Here is a 20,642-nt window from a genome sequence, read left to right as displayed (position 1 = left end):
AATTATAGAAATATCCTTTATGGGGTCCCTTCCCATGGTTGATGGTGAAAACCCTTGGAGATCTCCTTTGTCCGAGGTTAATACTCGAGGCATGTCATGTAATAGACGACTTCTCGAACACGGAGCTCATCAAGCATTTATGCTAGCTTCCATTTATAGCCTCCAAGTTGCTTGAACTTGCGACTGCCATCAAGAGACGAGCATAGGTGATTGCACATGGCGGAAGACCATCTCCTTGGTAAAAATGGTCTCTTTGTGAATCCTTTTGCTTCTTAATTTGCCCTATTCGACATACATTTGAATCAAACCATTGTCGAGCACTTCTCCCCCATGAACCTTCCGACTAGTGACAATTTTTCACCCACATCGGCATCTCGCATGGTGTCGCATTCCTTTGAGATGCAAGATGGAAAAAAAAATATTTTTTCTTTTAATTTTTCTTATTTTTCTCCTAGCTATGTACAGGAAGGATCTCCAAAGGCGTACCAAACCTACAACAAATGCACTAAAAAATGAAGTCACCCACATGTTTGACAGTGATGCTTCTAGTGGAACGTGCCTCAGCCCATCTACTCATGTAGTCTACTCCCATGATGGCATAGTTCTTTCAGGCCTAAGTGCATGGTAGTGGACCTATTGCGTCAATGCCTCACTTCTCAAATGGGCCATAAAGAGTGATGGGACTTTGTTCCTCATATGCTAGTCTTCTAGGTCCAACCTTCTGACATACCTCACAAGTGCGGCACCAGTGTTGCACATCTTGGTGTAGACTTGACCAAACAAAACCCTCTTGGAGAATCTTCCTACTAGTGATTTCTTAAGCAAAATTCCCACCACACACACCTTCATGACAACTGCCTAGAATCTCTTTGATCCCTTAGGTGAAAGGCACTTTCTTGAATAGTGCATCCTTTCCTTTGCAGTACAAATCATCATTCACTATACAATACCTGGTGGCCTTTCTAGCCAACCATCTCCGTTCATTGTGACTCATGTGTGTTGGGGCCTCACAATGCTCCAAGCAGTAGAGAATACCCTTCAACTCCTCTTTGCCTTGAAACAATGGGTCCTTGACCACGATTGCTCTTATCATAGCATTTTTCAACTCCTCTGCAGCTAGAGCATTTACTTCCTTGTTCTTATCTCTTGACATGAAGTGAATTTTCACACTCTTGAACTTTCCCATTAGAGACGGCTTACCTCGTTTTGATGGCTAGTTCATCATTCTTACAAGCCCATACCCCTACCATTTGTCTCACTATCAACATGGAATTAACCTCGAGATTCAACTAGAGAGGCACCACTCTAACCCCAAGATGAGAGCACAATACTCTGCCTCATTATTGGAATGAACATCCTCCAATTGAAAACCCTTACAAAAGATCCTTTCTCCAAAAGGATCTAAAACAACAATTCCTACTGACGCTCTGTGTTTTACCCTCTTGTAGGCACCATCAAAGTACAAACTGTGAGCCTTTGCTAGAAGCTCATGCTCAAGTAGGAGTGGATCCTTGCTAGGCTGCAACTTCTAGCATTGTTGTGTTAGCACATCTTCTAAACATACCCTAATAGTCCTCTCCACTTGTAGTGTGTAGTCTAATTCCTATAACTGCACCACCCATTTTGCTATCCTTGGGGATAGTTCATGTGTTGCAAAGCATATGAGAAAACATCCTCTGTGGTAAGCACAAAAAACCTTTTAGGGAACAAGTAGGCCCTAAACTTTCCACCGCAAATTTAAAGGCCAAGACTAACTCTTGTGTAGAGGTGATTCCCTTCTCAGTTGGACGTATATACAATGCACGAGGAAAAAATTATTGTAGTGAGGAAAAAAGTGCCTTTCTAGTCTTAGGTGTGCTCACACACATCACTACCATATGTATGGTAACAAATTCCCCTTGGCAGTGATGCGGTGAACGAGAGCTAGCACATAGTGCATAGGGAAGTGTCGTGCCCTAAGGACACAATCAATCCACAAATGAATCAAAACTAAAGCTTTGTGGAAGGCTTCAAACTTCTCAACAGGCAATGCCTTTGTGAATAGATTTGTAAAGTTGTTGTGTGTCGGTAAATAAGCCAAGCTAATCTCTCCTCCTGAGAGTCTTCTTGACATAGTGATAATGCACCTCAATGTGCTTTGTGCAAGCATGAAAAACTAGATTCTCACAAATGCCAATGCAGTCTAAAAAGGTGACAAAAAATGAAAGCCAGCGAGACACAAAAAGGGAAATCTCACATAGAGTATACGACACGACAATTGTTATACAAGTTTATAAAATAGTTTTTATATTGCTAAGCCTAGAAGATTCATTAGATATTGTTATTGAGTGTCTAAAATTGTTTACACACACAAACACACTCTTCCAATGCCAAGTGAGCATGTAAAGCTCACCTTTTATAGGGTTTGGAGCAAGTAGCCACCATCCTTCACAACCGTATGGTGGGCCCGGTTTCAAGAGGGGGATGGTGCAGCAACATCGCCTGGTACACACACACACAGAGAGAGAGAGAGAGAGAGAGAGAGAGAGAGAGAGAGAGAGAGAGAGAGAGAGAGAGAGAGAGCAAGGGCACATTATAGCAGACCCGTTAGGAGGAATCCACTTCACTATTAAGTAGAAGAAAACATCATTTACAGAGTCGGGTAACCTGCCTATAACCCCTTTAATAGCTAAGGGTTAGGTACCCTTAAGGTACCACCTAACAACTTTTAAGAGTACATATGTTTTTGAGTTCATCACTTATCAAATTAAGAATTAAGTAGCACAGACTGCAGGAGGGCCAGTATGGTTTAACGTAGAAGAGGACAAAAGGCCAAAGCGAGGCCGTCGACCTTTCATCATATTACTTAGCTATTTATGAAAAATTAGGTGTCATTATGGCACCTCCAAAATATCAACTACTGAATTACCAATTGTAATTCACCCAGGACTCCCTAGGTCAATTAGCCCCAGTAAATAATGCCTAAGGATATTAACACGCTATCCTTACACTATTCTAGCCGGGCCAAAAGGTCCGCCCATTTTTACATCAGTTCCAATATCACCAATACACAAGTAGCACCAGTACTAGTTCAGTACAATACAGTACCAGTTCAGTACTAGTCCACAAGTAGCACCAGTACCAACACACAAGTATCACCAGTCTAGTACATTACAATACACCAACAGTACTAGTACCAGCACCAATACACAAGTAGTACCCGTACTAGTATAAGTAGCCCCAATACCAGTCCAATATAGTATTGTACATGAACGGTGCCAAAGGTTATGCACAACAAAAAGACAAAGATTATGAAGAGACTTTTGCTCCCACTTGTTGTACGACTACTATTCATTTCCTATGTGCATTGGCAACTCATTTTGGATGGGATGTACATCAATCAGACATTGTTACTGCTCTCTTGAATGGTAATATATTTGAGAAAGTTTATGTAACGCTGCCTCATGGTTTGTTCATAAAAGGACAAGAAGATAAATTGTGAAATGTAAGAAAGCTTTGTATGGGTTGAAGCAGTCTCCTCGTGCTTGGTATGAGAAAGTTGACATTTATTTAGTAAAACAAGGCTTTCATAACACTCCAACAGAAAGCACTTGTATGTAATGCTTGAGGGTGATGTATTTCTCATCCTTGTTCTATATGTGGATGATTTGCTGATTGTTGGCCCGAATGAGACACATATTGCTAAAGTTAAGGCTGATCTGAGTGCTGATTTCAAGATGAAAGACTTGGGCTTTTGCATCATTACTTGGGCATACAGTTTAAGAAACAATACTATGTAAGTTTGGATTGAGGACTGAAAATCTATTACTACTCACATGGAAAGAGATTTGAAATTGAGTCTTCATGATGTTGGTGATCCTTCTATGTCACTCTTTATCAGGCTGATGTTTGATGCTTTATTTATGTATGCAATATGAGGTCTCACAAGTCAACAAATCTATGCATAGCCCAAGGTCTAAGTCCTGCAAGGCTATCAAGAGGATTTTTTGCTACTTGAGTGGCACTTAAAATCTTGGCTTGTTTTATTCCAAGGGGGGGATCATTGCCGCCAGATTTACATGCTTTTTTGGTCTCACATTGGGTTGGTTGTTATGACACACGAGTGTCCATGAGTGTTTTTTGTTTCATGCTCGACAGTTCATGCATATCATGGTTGAGCAAGAAGGAACCTATTGTGGTCACTTCTAGGCTGAGTACAAGGTAGTCTTCACAGCTATAGTTCATTGTGTATGGCCCAAACGCCTTATGGCTGATTTGGGTGTTGGATAGGACACTGCCAATCATCTACACTGAGAGTCAGAGCGCATTGGCAGTTGCAAGGAACCCAATTTTTCATGCTCGCACAAAGCACATTGAGTTGTATTATCACTATGTCAGAGAGAGACTCTCAACATGAGGAGATCAACTTGGCTTATGTACCGACACAAGACAACCTTTGCATATCTTTTCACAAAGGCATTATCTCATGAGAAGTTCAAATCTTTTGACAAAGCTTTGGGCTTACTCCCATTTGTGGATTGATCATGTCCTCAGGGCATGACACTCCCCTATACACTATGTGTGAGCTCTAATTCACTGCATCACTCCAAGGGGGGATTTGTTACCATACATATGTGGTAGTGATGTGTGTGAACACACTTAGGATCGTCGGGTTATTTTTTCCCTCACTAGGAGGTTTTTCCCTCATGCATTATATATACGCCCATCATTCTAGGGCTAACTTATCTTTCATTTGTGCAATAAGCAATATACTCTCTGTTGTGTGCCTTGAGCTTCGTCATCTTCTCCAAGCTGTGTGTGTTTCCTTGCAACCCTATTTCCAATAGGACTATTATGGAAACCATATGTTGGGATAAAGGCGGCATGTGCCTTGCCCAGGGTTAGATGTCTCATGTTCGATTATTGTCCACTAATTGCCCCTTATTCTTTAGTACATATAGAGGAATAAGGAGTGAGAGCTCTTCCCCTCCACTCCACCCACACAAGATGTGTTCTTCACCACACACACCCACGTGCACCACACCCTTCTGCACCATGCCGTGGAGTTCAACTGGTATTAGAGCATGGTGGCCTCTTTTTGACACTCGCCCCTCCCCTCACGTGCAACGATGGCTGTAGCAAAGAAGTTGCAAAAATCGAACAGGTTTTTTTTCGATCTTAGCAAAGCTTTGAAACAAGATTTTTTTTTGAGCAAAAAAATCTTGCAGCGTTTGTCTTTGGGAAGCTTATTTGATTAAGCTAAGAAGCCATATGCACGTAGATGCAAACCCAAGAGGCTAGCATAGCCTTTTCTGTTGTGCACAAAAAGCTTGAGGAGTTTTTGGAGAGCTTGACTAAGGTTTGAGAGCAAGAAAGTAAAGGTTTCATGAAGCTTCAGAAGAAATTAATGAGATATGAGCAGCATGATAGGGCAACCTTCAAAAGAGTGTTTTGCAAGGGTGTGGTCGTCCATGCACACACACACACACACACACACACACACACACACACACACGAGAGAAGAAATTCATAGATTGTAGAAGTAGTGATCTTGGGCCTCGGCACCATCATCTTGAGAGAGAGAGAGAGAGAGAGAGAGAGAGAGAGAGAGAGCTGACATAGGCTCTTCTTTGTTAGCGGTCTCTTGAGAGACCAGTTCTTAAGCACCCAGCTTAGAGGCAAAGATTTGGCACTGACACAACAAATGGAGTGCATTGGAGCACTGACTAAGGAACATGTTTTGGCTGAGGCATAGTTTTTTGCATCGACATTGCAGGTGGAGTTGCACTTGCAGGGGTATTGTTTGTGCATCACTTGCACACAAGTGTTATTTTTTGACCTCTCTATGCTACAAAGAGAGGTTTTGTATTGCCATATCCATGTTGACATGATGTATGGCACTTGTAGATTGCTCATGAGATTGTGATCTATAGATAGCATGTTTGCTATGTTAGGAAATAAGACGTAGCTAAATAGATAATTGAGTAGATTACTTAATGGAGAGAGACAGATTTATATACACGAGATTATAGAGTAGAGAGAGAGAGAGAGATAGAGTACACACGATATACGTGGTTCACCCAATGTGGGCTACGTCCACGGGAAAGCAGCCACTCAATGGCTTTAGTACTTCAAAACAAGAAGTAGTTTACAAAGGGATTATACCCTTAATGGAGCTCCCGCCTTGCTTCACTCTCACCACCTCACACTCACCTTGTTGCATCGACTTCACACTATGAAATGTGTGTAGAAATGGCCTCCTTTTATAGGCCAAAAGGGTTGCCCTCTCTTATGAGAGACAGCCATGTGTAGCCGCCCTTGTGCGAATAAGTTCAAATCGGACCCTCCAATCCGCCCATGTGTGGCCGCCCTTGAGAAGACAAGTCCGCTTTTGAATTCGGCCACCGGCCATTGACTTCTGACCACCGGCCATCGGCCATTGACTACCGGCCACCGGCCAACCGACCGGTTGTTTTCCGACCACTTTCCGACCGCTGTCCAGCCATAATATTCCGGCGAAAAAGAATATTCCGGTGGAAAAAAAAAGTCTCAGGGGCCTCCACCCCTGAGGCCTTTAAAGTTGCCCCTGATTCTTGTCCGTGAAAATTTTGGTTTCCGGTGAGTGATTTTCCTTCACGCACGATGGCTTCTCCTCATAATGGGGGCCTTACAAATGTGCTCTTTTACCATAGAAAATTACAAGGGTAAATCAGGCTCCATACATAACAATCTCCCACTTGGAGACTGATCTCCAAACCAAACCTGTGACTGCTTTCCATTCTGGCTTCTTATCCTTGAATGCCGATTGAAGATGAGCAAAAGCTCAACTTCTCCTTGTTGACCACCTTTGTAAACATGTCTGCAAGATTTTCACTTGTATGCACCTTTCCTAGCTTTAGTTGTCCCTCTTCCAAAAGAGTGCGTATGAAGTGATATCTCACCTCAATGTGCTTTGTCCTTGAATGAAAGGCTGAGTTCTTCGCAAGATGGATAGCGCTTTGGCTATCACTGTACAAGACACAATTGTCTTGTTTGAATCCAAGCTCTTCTAAGAATCTGTGAAGCCACAGAATTTCTTTGCTTGCCTCCGTCATTGCTACATACTCTGCTTCCGTGGTAGAAAGTGAAACCACTTTCTGCAGCTTTGAAGCCCAGCTTACTGCTGTGCCTCCAATCGTGAACGCATAGCCAGTAGTGCTCCTTCGAGTATCTTTGTCACCTGCCATATCTGCATCAGCATACCCTTCTAGAAAAATATCTGTTCCTCCAAAATACAAAGCATTTGTTGTTGTCCCTTTTAGATACCTAAGTATCCACTTCACAGCTTGCCAATGCTCTTTACCTGGGTTGTCCATGAACCTACTCACAACTCCCACTGCATGTGCAATGTCTGGCCTTGTCTAGACCATAGCATACATTAGAGAACCTACCGTTGCAGCATATGGAACTTTAGACATATAGGCTATCTCCTCTTGTGTCTTTGGACACATATCCTTCGTTAGTTTAAAATGACCAGCCAAAGGTGTAGAAACTGGTTTTGCATTTTGCATTGCAAACCTTTCTAGTACCTTCTTGATGTAATCTTCTTGAGATAGCTTTATTGTCTTCTTCGTCCTGTCCCTTGATATTTTCATATCAAGTATCCTCTTTGCAGTACCTAAATCTTTCATTGAAAAAGATTTGGACAGCTCCTCTTTTAGGTCTTTGATGTCCTGCATGTTAGCACTTGCAATCAACATGTCATCAACATACAACATTAGGATGATGAATTTCCCATCTCCCAAATTCTCCGTGTAAACGTAGTGATCCGAGTTGCATCTTGTGAATCCATGATCCAACATCCATCGATCAAACTTCAAGTACCATTGTCTTGATGCTTGCTTTAAACCATACAAGCTCTTCTTTAATCTGCAAACCATTTTCTCCTTACCTTTTACTTCATACCCCTTTGGTTGAAGCATGTAGATTTCCTCCTCTAAGTCACCGTGAGGGAATGCCGTATTTACATCCATTTGCTCGAGATTTAGATCATGAGCAACCACAAGGCTTAAGACAAGCCTAATTGAGTTCATTTTTACAACAGGAGAAAATATTTCATTGAAGTCAATACCTTTCTTTTGAGAAAAACCTTTTACCACAAGCCTAGACTTGTACCTTTTCTTCCCACGTTCTTCTTCCTTTAGCTTGTACACCCATTTGTTTTGAAGTGCCCACTTACCTTTAGGCAACTCAACCAACTCCCATGTTTGGTTGCGATGTAGTGAGTCCATCTCCACTTGCATGCTCTTCGTCCATTCTTCTTTGGATTCATGTTGCATAGCTTCTTCATATGATTCCGGCTCTCCAGAATCTGAGATCAAGAGATGGTTGAAGGAAGGAACAAACCTTTCTGGAGGTCTACTTGCTCTTGTAGATCTTCGGGGAATAGGTTGAGGCTCCTCATTTGGTTGACGTTGTTGCACATTGTCACCGTTTGCAGTCCTTGAGTCTTCACCGTCCTCAAGCTCCATGTACTCATCACCTGTTTCTTTTGTTTGTTTTCTTTCCAAGTAATCTTTGTACATATCTTGTTTGTTAAAAATTACATCCCTACTCCTTAAGATTTTACCATCTTCAGGATTCCATAGGCGATACCCAAAGTCTCCTTCTCCATAGCCAATGAAGAAACACTTTTTGGACTTTGCATCTAACTTTGATCTTAGGCTTCTATCTATGTGCATGAAAGCCTCACACCCAAACACTTTGAGAAATGCATAATTCACCGGTTTACCTGTCCATGCCTCTTCTGGAACTCCCCCATCCAATGCCGTTGAGGGTGACCGATTGATTAAGTACACAGACGTACTTACAGCTTTCGCCCAAAGCTCAAGCGGTAGGCCTGCATGTAGCCGCATGCTTCGTGCTCGTTCCATGATTGTCCTGTTCATCCTTTTCGTAATCCCATTTTGTTGAGGTGTCCTTGGGGTTGTCCTTTGCCTCCGAATGCCATTGCTAGCACAAAAGCTTTCAAAAGCTTGGCTGCAATATTCACCTCCATTGTCGGATCTGAGGCATTTAACCTTGGTACCTGTTTCATTCTCCACAAAGGCTTTCCACCTTTGAAATATGGAAAATACATCGGATTTATTCTTCATGACATAAACCCATGTTTTTCTAGTCGCGTCGTCTATGAATGTTACATAGTACAATGAGCCACCAAGTGATGGTGTACTTGTAGGACCCCAAACATCAGAATGAACCAACTCAAGTTTTTTATTTTTTCTTTCATTTCCTGATTTTTGAAATTTTACCCTAAGTTTTGTTTACCATAAACACAATCTTCACAGAACTCTAAGTCCACTTCTTTCAAACCTGGTAGAAGCTTCTTTGTTTGAAGGATTTGCATTCCTTTGGCACTCATATGCCCAAGTCGGTAGTGCCACACCGCACTGTCAACTTCTGTAGTTGTTGCACAAGCTGAAGGGTGCTTGCTAACAGTACACAAGTAAAGTGTACCGACTTTTTCACCCTTGACAACCACCAAAGATCCCTTTGAGATCTTCCACCATTTGTTTCCGAATGCAATGTTGTGACCTTCATCGTCCAATTGTCCTGTAGAGATCAAATTTTTGCGAAGAGAAGGAACATGCCTAACATCTTTAAGCTTCCATTTATTTCCGTTAGCATTTTTGACAGAAACTGTACCTTTGCCGACAATCTCACAAGCTTCATCATCTCCCAAGTATACATACCCAAAATTACCTTTGGTGTAGTCTTGGAAATGTTGCTTGTGTGGTGTCGCATGGAATGAAGCCCCGGAATCTACTATCCAGGAATTAGACACATTGTATAATGAGAGAATTAGAGCATCTTGCTCTACTTTACCTGCCACATTGGCCTCCGATGTTGGCTTGTTGTCTTGAGACTCTGTCTCCTTCTTCTTCTTGGACCAGCAATCCTTCTTGACGTGGCCCTTCTTGCCGCAGTTCCAACATTCAAGAACTGACTTTGTGCGTGACTTGCTCCGCCTTGAGCGATCACGACCCTTTTGGTTTTTGAACCTCTCCTTAAGCCTTCCTCTTGTTTCCACTGATAGTGCAGCACTTGATGATTCTCCTATGCTTCTCCTTCGCATTTCCTCGCTTAGGAGAACACCCACAACATCATCAAACTTAAGAGTATTTGTGCCAGAGATAGAATTACTTACAACCATCACAAGGTTGTCCCAACTATCCGGTAGAGATGATAGTATAAGGAGAGCTCGCACTTCGTCATCGAAATTGATTTTCACTGATCGAAGTTGACTTATGTTTGTGTTAAATTCATTTAGGTGTTCTGCAACTGAACCATTCTCTGCCATCTTTAGATTGAACAAGCGCTTCATAAGAAATACCTTATTGGATGCCGAGGTTTCTCGTAGAAGTCGTCAAGTGACTTCATCAAGTCCTCCGTGGTCTTCATCTCCGAAACATTGAAGGCCACCGTTGACGCCAAGATTAACCGGATTGTTCCCAGTGCCTTTCGATCAAGGACAATCCATGCTTCATCTGCCATTGTTGCAGGCTTCTTCGCAAGACCGCCTAGTGGCAAATAGAGGTCCTTCTGGTAGAGATAGTCTTCAATCTACATCTTCCAATGTTGGTAGTTTTTGCCGTTGAACTTCTCAATCTTGAGCTTCCCTTCCTCCGCCATAACTCCCACTCAATTCAAGGAATCCTTTCCTTGAGATAATTTAGCTACGAGCAAACCTTGCTCTGATACCATTTGTTAGGAAATAAGACGTAGCTAAATAGATAATTGAGTAGATTACTTAATGGAGAGAGACATATTTATATACATGAGATTATAGAGTAGAGAGAGAGAGAGAGAGAGAGAGAGAGTACACACGATATACGTGGTTCACCCAATGTGGGCTACGTCCACGGGAAAGCAGCCACTCAATGGCTTTAGTACTTCAAAACAAGAAGTAGTTTACAAAGGGATTATACCCTTAATGGAGCTCCCGCCTTGCTTCACTCTCACCACCTCACACTCACCTTGTTGCATCAACTTCACACTATGAAATGTGTGTAGAAATGGCCTCCTTTTATAGGCCAAAAGGGCTGCCCTCTCTTATGAGAGACAGCCATGTGTAGCCGCCCTTGTGCGAATAAGTCCAAATCGGACCCTCCAATCCGCCCATGTGTGGCCGCCCTTGATAAGACAAGTCCGCTTTTGAATTCGGCCACCGGCCACCGGCCATTGACTTCCGACCATCGGCCACCGGCCATTGACTATCGGCCACCAGCCAACCGACCGGTTGTTTTCCGACCACTTTCTGGCCGCCGTCCGGCCATAATATTCCGGCGAAAAAGAATATTCTAACAAAAAAAAAGTCTCAGGGGCCTCCGCCCCCGAGGCCTTTAAAGTTGCCCCTGATTCTTGTCCGTGAAAATTTTGGTTTCCGGTGAGTGATTTTCCTTCACGCACGATGGCTTCTCCTCATAATGGGGGCCTTACAAATGTGCGCTTTTACCACAAAAAATTACAAGGGTAAATCAGGCTCTATACTTAACATGCTATCAACTTATGCATGTGGTTATGCATTTTATGCTTGATTGAGAGCTATCCATCCCAGTCCTGAGTCGTTGATACTCGTTGTGCTTGCATTGTCACTTTGTACTTGGTTACACATAGATCTGATGGGTTTGGACATTGTTTTTCTATATAGTTTCTTTGGTAGAGATACATTGAAATATCGGTTGTGTATGCATTGACCATGGTTATGGTTGTATAGTGGTCGAGGTGATCTCCCACTTTGGCATTTTTTGATGCCATTTATGGTTAAGTTTCTGGGTTGATATTTACAAAAGACTCTCCCAGATTTTTCTAGAATTTCTCATTACAGTTTTGGTTTTATCAACACTTACTTTTATACATATGTGCTATTCACTAGTATGACATCTACCATGTGTGACAGTTCAAAGTCACTAGTGATGCAGTGATGAATCGTGAGCGATGGCCAATATATGTGATGTTGACATTATGGTCACACAAGATGCATCAAGTGTTTCTATTTTAGACATAGCAAATAGTAGCAGAGCTGTATATGTGATCAATGTGCGGTTTTGACACAAACTAGAAGGTGGCTTCGTATGCCAAGACGGTGATGTCTGTTGGGTTTCCAAGCCCTGGTTCAGTAAGTGTCAACCTGTGGAAACATATCCTTATAGCATGAAAATATAGCTCAAGTTAAGTTTTTCACATTATATATATTGTAAAGATTTTAATCAATCAACAAGAAAGCGTTCTATTTTTATTTGGTGTCATTCTGCTCTCTTTCTCTATCTCTCATTCTACACTTTTTGCTCCTCCATGCCATGGATCCTCACATGCATCTGCCATAGCCTTGCTCCCTTACAAAGTGGTATCAAAGCTCTAGGCTCGTGGGTTTCTCACCAAGCATGGCGCTCTAAAACGCAGGCGGCTTTGGTGGTGAATAAAGTACATTTCGAAACGCTACCCAAAGCCTAGGCACTCAGGTGAAGAGACACCATCATTTTGCAAGCTTATCATGGTGTAAACAATGCTCTAAAACATTGTAAGCATGGAATCCAAGCTCAACAACGCTACCGCCTCTCAAAACACCCACCAAAATGTTGTAGTTGGTGGCATAAAACGTTGTGCAACGCCGACACTCTTGGAGTTTTTGTCGGAAACTCTTGACGAGACTAAAAGAGGGAAAGTGGTTGCTATTTGACGAGCTTCTCAAAACGCTCTATAGATTTTGTGACCGTCGACTATGGCATACTGAAACCCTATCAATGGTGGTACTTGCCACCTACTACAAGCAGTTGTGCCAAACAATGGGTGATGCCTTTGGCAAGCCTTGGTCTTGTTGGCTAATTTTAACCTACACCTTATTTATGTTTGAGGGGGGGTTTTATTGTCATAGCACCAGGTTATGGGTGTACCAAAACCCTTGGTTGTGAGAGAACCTTAAACTCATGGTTGACGAGTACACCAAAAACTCAAGGTATCATGAGAATGGTGTGTCTAGTTTGGGCTTGAGGGGGGATTGCTAGGTTTCCAAGCCCGGGTTCAGTAAGTGTCAACTTGTGGGAACATACCCTTGTAGCATGAAAATATAGCTCTAGTGTAGGTGGAGTATGCATGGCAAGTTTTTCACATTATGTATATTGTAAAGGTTTTAAATTAATCAACAAGAAAGCGTTCTATTTTTATTTGGTGTCGTTCTTCTCTCTCTCTCTCTTTCTCTCTCTCTCTCTCTCTCTCTCTCTCTCTCGTTCTACACTTTTGCACTTTCTGCTCCTCCACGCCATGGCTCCTCACAGGAGGCACCCACCATTGCCTTGCTCCCTTACAATGTCATATTTACCTCTAACATTTCTCATGCTTATATGTCTGGCACAGGTGACATTCTTCCCATTGGCTACTAGATGAGGATGCAACCTTCCACATCACACCATGTCATGAGTGGTTTAGCACTTTCTCTAGTGGGAGTCTTAGTCTAGTGCCCTTAGCCGATGGTTTGACGTTGGACATTGCAAGAGCAAGAGATGTATGTATGTCATTGCATATGGTGCATCACATACACACTTCGACATGTTATGTGTCTCGACTGAGATAGAGTGTGATCTCAGTGAGATAGTTAACATACTCTTGATGTCAGATACTATTTAGAGAGCAGTCTTTTTAGATGCATTTCATATCACTAGTGATTGCAAGGAGAGTTCGATTCGTCGTGGTATATCCTATGCATGTATCCAAGGTACGAGACGACATAGTTTGGATTGTATTGCTACCATGTGATGAGCGAGAGATGACATGTCTCTCATTTACGATGAGCGAGTTGAGGTTGGGAGGGAGCATTTGGAGGGAGCTTTGGAGGGAGCTTTGGAGGGCTCTTTTTCCATATTTTTGCTCAACTGAGCAAAAAATAAAAAAAAACTCACTTTGCTCAAAAATCAATTTTTAGAGCAAGCTTTTTTTCTTCTTCTTCTTCTTCTTCTCTCTCTCTCTCTCTCTCTCTCTACCTTCACAAGGGAAACTTTCATAACTTCTACCCTCTCCATTTCTCTCTTCTCTCTCTCTCTTTCAAAACTTTCCCAACTTGAAGATGTGACTGTATGGCGCAATGGCATATTTTTGAGTGTCTTTAAGACATCCCCATGTGCCATTTGGACAATTGGCAATTATTCAACCATACTTCTCTCTCTCTCTCTCTCTCTCTCTCTCTCTCTCTCTACACCATCACAATGAAGTCTCCCATAACTTCTACCCTATCCAATTCTCTCTCTCTCTCTCTCTCTCTCTCTCTCTCTCTCTCCCTTTCATAACTTTCATTTTTTTAATTAAAAAGGACATAGTTGTATGGCCCGATTCTACGTTTCTTTAAGACCTCCATGTGTGCCATTTGGACATTTGGCAATAATGCAACTATACTTTTCTCTCTCTCTCTCTCTCTCTCTCTCTCTCTCTCTCTCTCTACATATTCAATGAGATAGAAACCCCATGCCTATAAATGCTTAAATTTGGTTTCTCCTCAAGAAATACACTATGGTATGGGCACATGGTCCTAAAATTGAAGTTAGAACTAATTGTTAGTCAAGTTAGTTATGCTAGTTAGGCTAACTTGAATATTTGAATAAGTTAGTGGGCTAACTACCACTACCTAGTTGAGACTACCTGGATGAGACTTAATTAACTCATAGCGTAACTAGATCACAAAGGAAACCTAACTAGTCTAGGCCAAGGCTATACCCTAAACATGGACTGAACTAGGCCTTAACGTCTTTTTGACTTAGGGACTTGGGATGCAATAAACCCAAGGGCCTATACCCTGGGCCAACTTAAAGATAGAATCCTTTTTCAGGGGTGGTGATCTGGGCTATTAAAAGATAGGCCCGATGGCACAAAAAAACGCCTTTACTATAATTGAAATCAATGACAGACGCCTTTAACTTTGTGAGGTAGTCCACCTTCGTAGCATGGTGCAGATGCCTGATTTTCGGAGCCTTTGATGCAGAGTAAGATACTCTAAGCAAGAGAAGCAGTACTTAAAGGTACTTTGAGCTCACTTAGTTTCCATTTCAGTATTTCCTAAACAGCAACTGCTTATTATATGAGCATAGCAAGGGCTTCCTTTGTGTTAGAGCATTGCTGTGTAAGATATCAAGTAAGAGTAAATCATTAGCTTTACACTCCTTTTTCTTTAAGTGAGAGGGTAAGTAGGATTTATCAGCACTGAACTTGGCAGTTTCAAACTACTCTTACATGGCGTTGAACAAAGTGACTGGACCATCTGAGGTACTATAACAATTAGATTCACTAATGTATGGAGTAATGACTAATCTCAATAAATAGGCATGCATGGTCTATGCAGGGGTACCTTGTTAGATGAATGGTTTAGCTAGGATGAATGTAGTTATTGTTAGGAAATAAGACGTAGCTAAATAGATAATTGAGTAGATTACTTTATGGAGAGAGACAGATTTACATACACGAGATGATAGAGTATAGAGAGAGAGAGAGAGAGAGAGAGAGAGAGAGAGAGAGAGAGAGAGAGTACACACGATATATGTGGTTCACCCAATGTGGGCTACGTCCACGGGAAAGCAGCCACTCAATGGCTTTAGTACTTCAAAACAAGAAGTAGTTTACAAAGGGATTATACCCTTAATGGAGCTCCCGCCTTGCTTCACTCTCACCACCTCACAGTCACCTTGTTGCATCAACTTCACACTATATAATGTGTGTAGAAATGGCCTCCTTTTATAGGCCAAAAGGGCTGCCCTCTCTCATGAGAGGCAGCCATGTGTAGCCGCCCTTGTGTAGATAAGTCCAAATCGGACCCTCCAATCCGCCCATGTGTGGCCGCCCTTGAGAAGACAAGTCCGCTTTTGAATTCGGCCACCGGCCATTGAATTCGGCCATCGGCCACCGGCCATTGACTTCCGACCACTAGCCACCGGCCATTGACTACCGGCCACCGGCCAACCGATGGTTGTTTTCCGACCACTTTTCGGCCGCCGTCCGGCCATAATATTCCGGCAAAAAGGAATATGCCGGCGAGGAAAATAAACTCGGGAGCTTCCGCCCCCGAGGCCCTAAAGTTGCCCCTGATTTTTGGCCGTGAAAATTTTGGTTTCCGGCAAGTGATTTTCCTTCACGTACGATGGCTTCTCCTCATAATGGGGGCCTTACAAATGTGCGCTTTTACCACAGAAAATTACAAGGGTAAATCAGGCTCCATACTTAACAGTTATCAATGAAATTTGGTGAGATTAACCTATCTCAGAAATACTAATAAACTCATCCTTGATAGATTCTTCCATCTTTTACAACATTCTCCTCTTTTAGTATAAGTTAGGGACCAGGGTGACATGGATGACAATTAGAGGCACCCCAGTTACGTGTAATGCTATTGAAAACTAATCCATTGATTGTTTTCGTAGTGTGGATGCAGGTAAGGGTGGATGCTCTCTTTCTGGCTTTGCTAATGGAAGGGTGTGTTGTCACTTTCTCCTTTTCTCTAGCAGGACCCCATAGTAACTAAGATCTGGCCTACAAATTTGACAGATGTATCTTTTAGAATAAGTGACTAAATATATATATCTACTTGAAATAATTTTGAAATAATTGTTGTGGTCTAGGGTTCTTGAATTTCTGATGGGAACTCATGTGCTACTTTATCCTGTATATATAAATATTTGTAACGCGACACAGAAGAGAAGCAAACTGGACAATAAGAAAGTACAGAGTACGCAAAGTAGACAGAGTAATAAGAAAGTACAGAGTACACAGAGTAGAGAGAGGAAATAAAAAATTTGTATCGATATAAGTTAATGAGTAGAAGAAGAGCGTAGCTTGTGTCAAACCTCCCGACCACCCCCGAGCTATCTCACTCTCAATCTTGTGCACAATTCTCAATCTCAATCTCAATCTCAATCGCACTCTCACTCTCAATCACACTCTCACTCTCATTCACAATCGCAATCTCAGTCCACCATCACAGTCGTACATGGGAACTGTTTTCCTTGAATAGGTAGCCGAAAAGTGGGTATTTTTGTCCTCCACCCCCTGTCTTTAGCAGCGCGGGCCAAAATAGGCTTTAAAAGAGGCGTCCTGCACATAAACACATAAGAGATGCTAAAAAATATCCCACACATGCAAATTAGCAAAATTAGAAACTTTTTTTTGAAGTCCTAGAATTCTTGGCCATTTCCAACGACCCGTAGCTCCCAAATCTGAATTTGATCGGGGCCAAAAATTTACCTGCAAGTTGCCAATTTCTACAAAAACAACGTAAAACAACATTTTCTCACTTTTTCCTTAATCTATATCCTGAAACGTGCATCAAAATGAAGGAATCTGAAAGAACTCAAATGAAGGAATCTTTGGACAATTTGCAATGATGCTACTATACTTCTCTCCCTCTCTCTCTCTCTCTCTCTCTCTCTCTATATATATATATATATATATATATATATATATATATATATATATATATATATATATATATATATATATATATATATATATGTTCACTATGAAGATTTTCATAACCTCTATCCTCTCCATTCTCTCTCTCTCTCTCTCTCTCTCTCTCTCTCTCTCTCTCTCTCTCCTACATAAATTTCATAAACTTTAGGAGTTGGCTGTATGGCGCGCTGGCGTGTTTTTGAGTTTCTCTAAGACTCTCTCTGCTGCACGCCATTAGGACAATTGACAATGATGCAACTATTTTTCTTCTCTCTCTCTCTCTCTCTCTCTCTCTCTAGCAGGATGCTAGACAAACTAAGATATGGCAAACTAAGATATGGCATGCAATGTAGATAGATATATCTTTTAGTGTGAATGACTAAATAGACATTTCTACTTGAAATGGATATTGTGGTCTATGGTTCTTGAAATTTTTATGAAGTCCCATGTGCTATTTTAACCTATGTATATAAGAGACTCTCTCTCTCTCTCCCTCTCTCTCTCTCTCTCTCTCTCTCTCTCTCTATATATATATATATATATATATATATATATATATATATATATATATATATATATGTATGTGTGTGTGTGTGTACAATCTATCTATGTATCTATCTATTTATATATTCCTCTCTCCCCCCTTCTTGCTCTCTCTCTCTCTCTCAATCTCAAAAATAGACAATGCGGAATTGTTCAATTTAGGAGGGGGGAAAATAGTTTGACTAGCTAAATGATCTTTGGATTGAAAACAAAAACCTCACCTATTAAAACCTTTCATTGTCCTCTCTAAGAACAAAAAACATGTAGCATCTCAATGTCACAATTTTTTGACTAAAATGGAGCATCCAAGTTGACTAAACCTATAATTGAATCTCCACCGCACATGAGGCCACCCACTCCTTATTTGTGAGACCTGCGGGCAAGACGGTGGAGCTTCCTATGCTTGTGCTTGTTCATCTTCTTCTTCCTCTTGCGCTTCACACTGTCCGCTTGAATGCTGAAATCTTTTAACCCATGAAAGCCAGGCACCCTAATCACAACATCAGATGCAGACAAACAAGCAATCACAATCATCTCCATTGGTGGAAATTGAACCATGGGAAAATGGATTCACAATGTCAATGAATCTCCTACACTCAATACAACATCTTCTCTTCCTTGCAACCAAGAGCTCCTAAGACTAGAAGCTTGAAAGTAGTATTCCAAAAACCTTGAGTCTAGCCTTCCAAGGTCCTTCTTTTTATACTCAAGAAACTCCTTTGCATCTTTGAGGAGAACCTCATCCTTTGTTCCTCCTTCTGTAAAGTTAGTGACCCTAGAGATAATGCAGGCCATATCCGCTCATTCTCGCATGTGCACACATCTTTAAAATGTGTTTCAAACCACTGGAAGCAAATGGATATGGCCTTGCAAATGTATCTAAGTATAGAGGAGCTTCCATGACAAGGTAGAGTTAGGTGGTGAGTAATACCCTTCAATTCAATAGGTGTGTATGTAGGATAAGGTAGACTATATATCTGTGTTCCAGACATTGGTATTAAGGTGGTAGCCACATGCCAACTTCTCCCATCAAATAAAATTAAAGTGTCTCATGTAGTATAACACGTAAAGGCACTTGATATCCTTCTTCCAAATGCATACTTTTATGTCTATTTTTCTCATTTTCAATGGGGATATTGGTAGAATAGTGGTTGTGGCTACCAACATCACTTGTTTTGAAATTCTTTGCATGTGGAGAGTAAGTATCCTCGTGGACTTTAACACAAAATGCCAAAAAAAATTGATGTGTCACATGCAAGTCCAAATTCTAATCAATCACTTGATTGATCTACATTAGTATGTAAGCATTTCAGTTTCCAAAGAGAATTTCTTTAGGAGTCGAAGCATTAAGTTTTGCTCAGTTAGGGGATCTCTTTTATGGTAGGCTCTTCTATTATTCTAAGATCTAGGGAGAGATCTCTTTTGACCAAAGGGAAAGTCCCTAAGAGGATATTGTTATAACTTCAATTGAATTCATTCAAGTACAAGTAGGTAGCCCCATGTATGAGTATGTACCAAGTGAATCACAAGACCTGATGCAAGTTTAGATTAGGAAAACATTGATGCTCTTAGGAAGAGATTTTTCATTGATGTCTTCGAGGAAAAAAATTCTTTTTCGAGGGCAAGACATGGTTCTTACGCAAGGCATGCTAAGCATTCTATGTTAGGGGTCTCATAGATATTGGGCTAGTGGCACGCATAAGAGGAGGTGGTTGGGTGGAGAAGAGCATGTAGTAGTCTCTCATTCTCTTAGTGCACACACAACCATAAGTGGATTATCCATGCTTTGCATACCATATACATGTCATCAAGAAGGAGGAGGTATACCATTTATGATCTTAAAAAAAAGAAACAAGAGGAGATGATTAAAGTGAACAAAATCGCAACCAAAAAAGAAGGATTATATACCCTAGTTACACATGCATGTATTCATAACACCGGCCCATACATGTGTACCTAACTAGATATAGAAATTCCCTCATGTGCTTAATCTATACATGGAACATCTTAGGTAGGTTAAAAAATTCAAGCTTACACAACGATATTTGGAGCAATTAACAACGAGGAGGTTTAGCTCAGTGGTTAGCTACTTTGCAACTAAGCGCACTTGGGTTCACCATTTTGTTTCTACATAGTATCAAAAACAACAATTTATGTATCTCTAAATATATTAAAACAAAAGGTTTTAAGATTTATAAAGCACATTAAATATTGAACTATCCAAAAATGACTCTAGTGTTCTTAATGATGTTAAATTAGAGTCCTCAATGCTATACCAAGATGGCGATTCTCTACTTCTTACTAATTTTAATATGCCCACTAATACAATGGGGCTCGCTTGTTTAATGCACAAATCATCGTAGCATGTAAGCTACAAACTAAAAAAAACAACCTATTAACATTTTCTTCTTATAGCCTCAAAATATACATGTTGGGGAGAACGTGCTTGGTAAACTCTCTCTCTCTCTCTCTCTCTCTCTCTCTCTCTCTCTCTCTCTCACGCACGCACACACACACACACACACACACACACACACACACACACACACACTCTGTGATACTTAAAAAATTCCTAATCTATTTGTCACTCACCCCTATCTAAACTTTGATTTGCTAAGTCTCCACTATGGGACTCAGCCCTTCAGGATCACTAAAGG

The 20,642-nt window shown here is 41.3% G+C and overlaps 1 pseudogene; it reads right to left on the bottom strand.

Annotated features, from left to right (window-relative positions):
* Positions 1 to 18,345: 18,345 nt before the first annotated feature.
* Positions 18,346 to 18,886, bottom strand: LOC147465435 (uncharacterized; annotated as a pseudogene).
* Positions 18,887 to 20,642: the final 1,756 nt, after the last annotated feature.

This window comes from Adiantum capillus-veneris, chromosome 1 (genome assembly GCF_014529385.1).
Source record: "Adiantum capillus-veneris isolate H3 chromosome 1, ASM1452938v2, whole genome shotgun sequence".
Lineage (NCBI taxonomy): Eukaryota > Viridiplantae > Streptophyta > Polypodiopsida > Polypodiales > Pteridaceae > Adiantum > Adiantum capillus-veneris.
The sequence above is the reverse complement of the archived record's forward strand: the minus strand, read 5'-3'. Positions and strand labels throughout refer to the sequence as shown.